The sequence below is a fragment of the Nicotiana tomentosiformis genome, chromosome 10 (genome assembly GCF_000390325.3).
Source record: "Nicotiana tomentosiformis chromosome 10, ASM39032v3, whole genome shotgun sequence".
Classification (NCBI taxonomy): Eukaryota; Viridiplantae; Streptophyta; class Magnoliopsida; order Solanales; family Solanaceae; genus Nicotiana; species Nicotiana tomentosiformis.
The window spans coordinates 69,338,825-69,349,602 of record NC_090821.1 but is presented as its reverse complement, the minus strand read 5'-3'; the positions used below and the strand labels follow the sequence as shown (position 1 = coordinate 69,349,602).

Genomic DNA, 10,778 nt, shown 5'->3' with positions numbered 1-10,778 from the left:
CTTATACTCGAATGTAGAATCTATAGTCAAATAGAATTACCTCAAGTCCCGACACCATCTAATGTAAATAACCGATTCTAGTGCTATACAAATTCAAAATATTCTCAATTGCTTACATATAAATCTTTAACTCTTTAGAACCTTCTTGAGAGTCATCCACTCATCTCAAATCTAAATTGCACCGCCCAAATGGGCCAATCTACCTATGCTCAATTAGCACAACAATACCCCAAAGAAGTAACCATGCCTTAACGCAACCGAGCAAATTCATACACTGTGCACACTACATCCGTCACGAATAACAACTCAACTCATTCCGTGATTTTCATATACTCATAAAGTACAATATAACCCGTATCCAATAATTTCCTTACTCGACTCATCCTCCATCTCAACCTCTACAAATCATAACCAATCCACAAGTATGCCTCAAACCAAAACCAATACAACACGCAACCGTGCAATCAAATTGGTGATAGAAGACTCCCCCACTTAGCTCAAACCCATAGAACAAAACATTACATACTCTATTACTGCCATAATACCGCAGTCAGTTTAACGAAAATTCTTCTCAATCTCATCCAACACCAACTATAAAATACCTCAATTAGCCGCTAAGCTCGCATTTATTCTCTTGATAGTTAAGTCAACTTTCTCAACCAGATTCAAATTCAGATCTCAATATATACACCCCATTGGTAGAAAAGAAACTCTCCGCTCAACATTATAAGAGATACACCTACGTATATTACTCCACAGGAGATAACCTACCTTTTTAGCCTCATATAGGCATCTTGCTATACCCTTTTGCAACCATGATTACTACGCCATCACTTAATCTTCTTGAGTCTAAACTCACAACGAAACATGAAAATCTACTTCACTCCACAATTAATCAGGATGAAAAATCTTTCAACACACTCATAACTCGAGACTATACGTCACATCAAGATAGTAATCTAACACCCAATAGTCCTTTTTTACATCTCAAGAAAACCATTCTCACCACCGTCAAACCATCTAAACACATTTCACAGTCATATCATACTCATCATATAGCTATTCAACCGCTCATCGAGCCACAAATTCCACTCATAGGGATGCTATCAGACATGAGTCCAAATGTACAAGTTCACAGAACTAAAGCTACCGAGCCTAAGCAGCGGTCTAAACCTGACCTCAAGTCCTCCAGACTGGCCCATCAACAAAACACAGAATACACATCTCGAACCTTGTTCATGGAATCACAAGTCGTCAATGCACAACTGATATCGAGCACTCACATGCTCACACGAATGCGTGGAAGGAATTCAAAGAGTTATGTTTCAAGATGAATCAATTCCTCATGATATGGAAAGAAAGATGGGAAATTATCCTAAATGCCTTGTAGCCTCTCAAAGATAAGTGTGGATGTCATCATACCGATCCACAAGACTCTACCAGACACTTGTTCATGACTTGTAGAACCTATGAATCTAGGACTCTGATACCAACTTGTCACGACCCAAAATCCACCTAGTCGCGATGGCACCTAACCCAACCCGTCAGGTAAGCCAATTAACATCTATCCAATTTAATTAATATTTAACTAACTATAATACACTCCCCAAGGACTGTTAGTACAAATCATGAGCTTCTAATATTTTAATTTACAATGCTAGTATGAAATAATTACATCATCTGTTCGAAATGTACATAAACAGATTTTTCTAAGTCTAAGGCTACCATGAATAAGAGGCAGCTATGACCGAAACACAGGTACATCTTCAAATCCAGCTCTCGTCGTTCACAGCAACATCAACAGCCAATATATGCACGCAAGGTGTAGAAGTGTAGTATGAGTACAATTGACCTCATGTACCAAATAAGTAACAAACCTAATCTTAGGTTGAAAGTAGTAACAAGCTGGAACGAAGGTCAGGGTCCAACACCAATAGCCAACAATAGTTCATAACAACATGATAGAAGTAATAAAAGAAGTAGCTTAGAGATAAAATGCTCAGCTCGTTTACAGTTCCAGAAAAATAGTCCTGCTTTTCAAATATATCATTGAAAACCCAAATCCTTTTACCGAAATCACCAATTTATTAGTAAGTTTGAAAACTGTGATTTTTCCCAAAACATTCAACAGGTAATTATTTCATTTTTAAATAACATGAGGAAAATACATCTTTATACCTACACGTCAATATGTAGGAGAAGTCATGAATGACACAATATCGTACAGCATGAGCAAAAATGTATCTCTATGCTTGTATGTTAAGTGTGCATGTCAATGCGATGCAACACAGTGATAAAACCATATGCATACTCTCAAACTATCATTTCACCCAGTCCTCCTTGTCACTCAGTCCTCACAGTCAGTCAATCCTCCCAATCCATCAACACTTGCACTCAGTAGGTATTTGCGCTCACTAGGGGTGTGTATAGACTCCGGAGGGTCTCCTTCAGCCCAAGCGCTATAACAAGAAAATCATGGCACAAATCAATAAAATATGTTGCGGCGCACAACCCGATCCCATAAATATCCTCACTATCTTGCCCTCGGCCTCACTCAGTCATCAATCTCTCTAGTCTCTCGGGCTCACAATGTCATAAAAATCAGTCCAAAAATGATGATATGATAAATCAATAAATAGCAACAGAGACTGAGAGATGATATGAAATGAATGAACATGACTGAGTATGAAGTTACTATTTAAACAAATAATTCAACAGCAGAAATGTCCTCAGCGGGTCCCAATAATACCAACAATTGCCTAAGCATGATTTCTAACATGAGTCACAGCTCAGTTTCTCTAACCCATAAAAATACATGGATAAATACATTATACAACTCTACTGAATCAGCAGAGTCTCAATTTCTACGGTGCACGCCCACACGCCTGTCACCTAGCATGTGCGTCACTTTCAAACAATTCACATAACACGTATAATCAGGGTTCATACCCTCAGTTCCATGATTAGAGATGTTACTTACCTCGAACAGCCAAATCAAATGTCGAGCAAGCTAAACAATACTCCAAAAATTCCATTCCACGTGTATCAACCTATGAACGCCTTCATATCTCCTCAATTCTAAGCCAAACGTTTTGAAACTAGTTAAACAACGTGAAAATCAATCAAAATATACTCCAATGCTTACAATTTAACAATTTATAAAAATTTCCAACTCCGCTCGAAAGGTCGGTAGTGGGACCCATGTCTTGTAATCCGATGAAACTCACAAAATCTGACAACCCATTCAATTACGAGTCCAACCATACTAGTTTCACTCAAATTCGACTCCAAATCGACATTCAAATCTCAAAAATTCGTTTTACAAATTTTTTATAATTTTCCCCAAATTTCCTTCTCAAAATACTGATTAAATGATGAAAATAATGATATATTCATCTATATTAACCAAATCCCACGAAAAATAGCCACAAACCGAGCTCCTAGAGTCCAAATATGAAATAATACTCCAACCCTTGTTTATAAGGTACAACATTCTGATATCACATTGTGCTGACCGCACATATTTTGTGCGGTCCACACATTCCAAGTTCTGCGGCCACACTTCAGTAGCCATTGCACTACCAGGTTTCAGTAAATTGACCATAACTTTTGGTACAAATGTCCAAATGATGAATGGTTAATTTTTTGAAAACTAGATTCAAAGGGCTATAACTTTAGTTTTTGGATCATCTCCAAGTTCCATGTAGATTAAAAGATATAAGCTTCCGAAGTCGGCCCATAGAATTTGCAGAATCTTCTTTTTGCGGCCGCGAGAGGATTTCTGCGGTCTGCACATTTCCTCTGTCCGCACAATTCCTTTATGGTCCGCACCCGAGGCTTTGCCTCAGCACTCCAAAATGTGCCCCTGCACTTCAAACGTTCCAGAACAACATCACAGAGCCGAAATGCCCAGACTCGCTCAAAACTCACCCAGAAATACACTCGAGCCAATCGAGACCCCGTTCGAATATACAAATAAGTCTCGTAACATAAAACTGACCTATTCGATGCATCAAATCACACATAACAACTCCAAAATCATGAATCACATCTTAAATCGTACTTAATGAACTTCGAATCTTTCAACTTCCAAAACTCTTGTAGAAACGTATCAAATCAATCCGGAATGACTTCAATTTTTTTACGCAAGTTATAAATGAAATAACGAAGATACTAAAATTTCCAGAATCACAATCCGGACTCGATATCATAAAATTCAACTTCCGGTCAAACTTCCAAACCATCAATTTCTTACTTTCGCCATTTCAAGCCAAATTCAACTACGCACTTCAAAATAAAAATCGAGGCACGCTCCTAAGTCCGAAATAACCATACGGAGCTATTGAAAACATTAAAACTCCATTCAATAGTTATTTTCACAAAAGTCATACTCCGGTCAACCCTTTTCATTTAAGGTTCCGATATGAATTTCATTCATCCGAACTAATACAAAACACCTAAAAACCAAATCTGACGATTCACACACGTCATAATACATCATATGAAGCTATTCAAGACTTCAAATAGTTGAAAGGAGCGTAAATACAAAAAACGAACGGCCGGGTCGTTACACATTTCAAGCACTATAAAATCTACAGGAAAAACAAACTTATCTACTCATACGAGTACATTTTCAATTATTCCCTTAGGTCTCATATTACTTTAATCTGCAAACTGAAGAGAAACACTTGTGTCTTTCATTTAACCAAGATCTAACTTTTTAAAGATAGAAAATGGCATCAAATTTATTGAAGCTCCAGAATCATAAAGTGCTTTTTCAAAATATACTCCTCCAAAGTTCATGGAATTGTAAAACTCCCTGGATCACCAAATTTTGTGGTAGAATATTTTGAAGTATAGCACTGTATTTTTCTGTAAGCATTACCACAGAAACTTATTCTAATTTTCTTTTACTTGACAAAATTTCCTTAAAAAAATTGGCATATGAGGGCATTTGTAACAAAGCATCATTGAAAGGAATATTGATGTGAATTTATTTTAAAATCTCTAAATTTTTTGTAAATTGGCTATCAAGCTTTTCTCTTTTCATTTTTTGTGGAAAGGGAATTGTCATAGGGAGATGAGTCAATTTTTCAATATTTGTTTCTTCTTTTTTCTTGACTTCTTTCTCTTCAGATTGTTCAGAGGGTGTTTCAACATTCTTACCCGTGTCTACCTGTTATCCGGATAGGTCTGCATAGGGTTTATCCAGCTCCTTACCCGACCGTAAGGTGATGGCCTTAAGGTGCTCTTTTGGGTTTTTTTGTATTACTTGGTAAGGGACCTTGAATCTTTTCTGACACAAGATTAGCAAATTGGCTCAACTAAATTTCTAAATTTTTAAGAGCTGAATTCTGACTCTCCATTTTTTCATCAATGGCCTTAATGTACCTGTACATAAGGTCATCATGACTTGGGTGAGTTTTTTGAGGCCTTTGTTGGTATGGGGGTGCATGCTGATAAGGTTTAAAATTCAATTGCTTTCAGTTTTGATTCTAATATCCGGGCGGACCTTGTACAAGTTTCTTCTGAAAGTTTTGAGAGTTCTTAGCACCATTTGGATTGCTCCATTGAAATCCAGTGTCACGATCCCAAAATCCATTAAGGTCGTGATGGCGCCGGACACCACTGTCAGGCAAGCCAACAATAATTTCTTAATTTGGTTCTCAACTTAATATTTTAGAAATCATATTTTTCTTCAATTAAACAATAATATATGGAATCTACAGTGCAAATAATAAGATTTTTAACAATTTCAATACAGAACAACCCATAAACACCCCAAAACCCGATGTCACAAGTGCATGAGCATCAACTAAGAGATAAAAATAAAGTACAACATCTGTCCGGAATATAAATTAGACAGGAAAAATATAAATACTCTGAGGGAGACTCTGTTGGTTGCGGGTCGTAATATTGAATGCAGCTCACGTAAGTCTCCGCGTGCATACACGCCTCTGCTCTCACAAGGCCACTAGTCACATATGTACTTGCACAAAAATGTGCATCAAGTGTAGTAAGAGTACGTAATCAACGTGTACCTAGTAAGTATCTAGCCTAACCCCGGAGAAGTAGTGATGAGGGGTCGACATCGACACTCACTAGTGGTCCAATAATATTAAGTATAGTAAAGAGGTAAGTAAATATGAGGCAGAGTAAATAAGTGAGATAAACAAGTATGAATCAGTTGGTACAAATCCCCCTCTTTAAGAAGAACTCAAGCTCTTCATTAGAAATTTTGTCCTTAACCGGAGCATATATATAGATATAGTGGATCTCATCAGATAGATTGTTATAACTCAAATCGGGAAAACTCACAAATACAATGGCTTCTTGCCAAAGATTACACACGATTCCATGAGGATATGATATAGGAAATGCCAAGGCGTATGGCCCGATCCAACATAAAATTTAAATTGTATATTGCTAAGGGTCGAACGGCCGAACCATAGATACATCTATTAATCTGCCGAGGCAAATGGCCCACTCCCATGAGAGTGTGGTACATAAATCTTGTCGAGGCGATCGGCTCGATCCCATAAGAGTGAAACACATAATCCTGCCGAGGCGAACGACCCAATCCCATAAGAGTGAAATACATAATCCTGCTGAGGTGAATGGCCTGATCCCATTAGAATAAGAAGCTTTGACGGGTCCTTGACCCCACTCACGAATAAACGTGTGAGTTGCAATTTCATTAATAAAAATCTTTCAATGGTGTATATATATATATATATATATATATATATATATATATATATATATATATATATATATATATATATATATATCTCACGGAAACATGTCGTAGGAGGAGTAAAGTTATTCGGTGACTAATCGTGAACTTGTGAAGTCTCTACAATAGAAAGTCTAGTCTCAAGTAGGGATGTAAAATAGAAGAATTTAATAGGCAAGAAAATGCTCAAATAGTGTAGCTACAACATGATGTAAACCTAAGCCTACCCGGACAATAACGTGAATGTAGCTACGTACGGGTTCTCATCACCTCGCGCGTACGTAGCCCCCACAACAAGTAGCACACATCAACATACAACACCTAGGGTTATTTTCTGCCTCACAGAGTTAGACAGGAGACTTACCTCACTCTAACGTTCAAAAATTGGCTCCAACACCGCCCTAACACCTCAAACCGGTGACCTCCGATCCAAAACTAGTCAAATAAGATGCAACCCAATCAAAATATACTCTAATACTCATAATTAATCAATTTATAACAATTTTTAACTCCGCTAGAAAAAATGATAAAGAAACACTCGGGCCCACGTGCCCGAATTCCAAACATTTTCGAAGATAAACTTTACCCATAACACCACGAACTCAAATATATAATTTATTCCAAATTCCATGTCCAATTTCATGGTCAAAATTCCAAAAATATCAATTTCTACGTTTTTCTTCAAAATTCTAAATTTTCAAGTCTAAATCCATATATAATCCAAGTATTTAACTTGCTATAGGTGGGAATCACTTACCTTGACATAGATGACGAAAATCTCCCTTCCAAGAGCTCCAAAAATTGCCCAACCAAATGATAAAATGGAGGAAAATGGTCAAATCCCATCTTTTAAAAACCTCACTGCCCAGGCGACCCTTCTTCGCGAACGCGACACATCCTTCGCGTTCGCGAGGCTCAACAACCTCATGCCTAGAAGTCTCTCTTTGCATTCGCGGAACTCTGAGTGCATTCGCGAAGGACAACTACCCAGACCTCTCGCATTCACATTCGCGTAGGAAAAATGGCCTTTGCCCATCTCCCCCTTTCTTCTTCGCGTTCGCGTCGCCTTGGGCGCGTTCACGAAGGCTTGACCAGCTTTTGCCTCACGTTCGCGTCCACTTGCTCGCGTTTGCGAAGACCAACCTAGCAGCCTCACAATTTCCTCTACGCGAACGCAGGACTTCCTTTGCGTTCGCGAAGAAGGATACCAGATACCAGCAACAGCAGTCCAAAACAGCCCGAAATGATCTGAAACCACCCCGAAACCTACCAGAGGCCCCCGGAACCCCGTCCAAATCGCACAAACCAATCCCATAACATAAAACTGACCTACTCGAGGTTTCAAATCACATCAAACAATATCAAAATCATGAATCACACCCCAATTCAAACTTAATGAACTTTAGAACTTCAAACTTCTATATTTTATGCTGAAGCCCATCAAATCACGTACAATTGATCACACCCAGTCAAACTTCTCATAAACCTTCAGATTTCTAACTTCTACCAAATGACCCCAAAATGACCTACGGACCTCTGAATCCACTTCTGGACGTGCGCCTAATACCATAATGACCATACGGATCTATTCCCAGACTCAGAATCCCAAACGGACATCGATAACATTGAAATACACTTCAACCCAAATTTATGAAATTCTTCCAAAATGCTAACTACTACAATAGGCGCTGAAACGCTTTGGGGTCATCCAAAACCCAATCCGGACATACTCCCAAGTCCACTATCATCATACGAACCTGTTGGAACCTTAAAATCCCAGTTCCGAGGCCGTTTACTCAAAAATCACATTTTAGTCAATTCCTCCAACTTAAGGCTTCCGAAATTAGAATTCTCTTTCCAAATCAACTCTGAACTTCCTGAAATTCAATTCCGACCACGCGTACAAGTCATAATACCCGAATTTAAGTTTCTCATGGCCTCAAACCGTCGAACGATGCATTACTGCTCAAAACAATTGGTCGGGTCGTTACATCCATGATGTTTATGTGCTATTGGACTTCCAGAAGGGTAATATTTGTAGCCGATAGCATTGACTTGTTCATCATTTTGATGGATTGCTTGGCATTCATGGTTTAGATGATTTCCTCCACACATGTCAAAAACTTTAGACTGGTTTGGTTGTTGTGTATTCAGCTGAAAAGATTCAAACTTTTGTGCCAAAGAAATAATCTGTTGTGTTAGTGTATTTAAAGCATCAGCCTAATTTACTGCAACAGCCTTCTTGATAATTACACGCTCAGATGGTCATTGGATGGCATTCTCAGAAATTTCAATCAACAATTGCAATGGTTCCTCTGTGGTTTTTCCCATTATAGAATCTCCTGCAGTTGCATCTATCATATTTCTAAAGAGGGTTTTAGCCTGTAATAAAAAATGTACAACTGCATATGTTCAGGAATGTCATGGTGTGGAAATTTTCTTAACATTTCCTTTAACCTTCCTCAATCTTGATAAACTGACTCTGTGTTAGTCTGTAAGAAATTAGATATGTCTTGTCTTAACTTTGTGGAAGGGAAAAAGTATTTATTTAAAAAGTTTTGAGTCATTTGGTCCCATGTGGTAATTGATCCTTGAGGCAAACTTTGCAACCAAGTCTTAACATCTCCTTTTAAAGAAAAAGGAAATAACCTTAAGTTGATTGCTTCAGGGGATACTCCATTATACTTAGCAGTTTCTACTAGTTCCAAAAAATCAATTAAATGACTATTTGGATCTTCACTTGAATCTCCAGTAAAGATACAAGATTGTTGAATCGTTTGAATTAGGCCGGTCTTGATTTCAAAGTTGTTGGTTGCCATTGGGAGCTTCCTAACACTAGATTCATAGTTGAATTGGTCTGGTCTAGCATAATCCCTCAGGATTCTATTTGCTGGCCTTAGCGCCACTTCATCAAACTGATCCTCTATTTGGACTGGTGGTGGTACTCTATGTGGATTGATATTTTCTACTTCCTGATTCTCCATTCCTTCTCAAGCTATTGTTTGAGAAGACGTTTGTCCTTTCCTGCGCGATCGAAAAGATCTTTCAATTTCAGGATCGTAACTTGTCAACTCTTTTAAAGAAGAGCGGGTCATAAACTAATTGAAATTCATAAAGTAAAGATAGTTAGTTCCTAAAATAATAATAGCAATGAACAAAAATAACAACAACAACAACAACAAAAATAATAATAATAATAATTATTATTATTATTATTATTATTATTATTATAATTATAATAATAACAATAATAAAGAAAATTGCATATATGATAAACAAAATAGGTACCAAAGCAAAAGGTATTAGTACAATAATTGTATTATTTATAGATAATAGTAATATTATACCACACTTGGATAAAAATGACGCAACAAGTACACCGTGACAAGAAAATATAATATTATTCAAAGTAATAATATTAATACTCGTGATAGTATCTAAAATTTCAACGATAATATATATAAGGGCAGTTAATAGTGTATGAGACTGTGAAAGTATTGATTATAATATTTTTTTTTCGGTTAATAAAATACTGACAATAGTCTAATTGTAGTAGATATACTAAGGGATTTAATATAAATAATTGGTAGTAGTTATAATGAGAAAGAAAAATAAAATGGTATTGTTACTATAACTATGATTGAGTCAAAAAATGTTATTATTAATATAAAAGTAATAGTTAAGTGTAATTTAGGAAACAACGATAAAAAATATATTATAATAATAAGTTCTCAAATTAGTAATAAAATATTTAATCTGAAGTAGATGTATGCCAATCCCCGGCAATGGCGCCAAAATTTTACGAGGCCAATGTGTATAAGATTTGCTACTCGTACTCTATAAAATTCTAGTATAGTTTATGATATCATCCCACATAGATTGGAGAATCTAGCTACAAACTTATAATATTGTTACTTGTCACGACCCAAACTAACCCTATCGTGATGGCGCCAATCGTGGAACTAGGCAAGCTGACTCATTTTCAAACAAACCGATATTTTCACTTCAAAGAAATATTTCAAGGCTATTTAACATAAAAACC

The 10,778-nt window shown here is 36.9% G+C and overlaps 1 non-coding gene across 1 annotated transcript; it reads left to right on the top strand.

Annotated features, from left to right (window-relative positions):
• Nucleotides 1-9,154: 9,154 nt before the first annotated feature.
• On the top strand, nt 9,155-9,261 carry LOC117277245 (small nucleolar RNA R71). The gene has a single exon (XR_004507518.1). It is a non-coding gene; the product is annotated as a small nucleolar RNA R71 (small nucleolar RNA).
• Nucleotides 9,262-10,778: the final 1,517 nt, after the last annotated feature.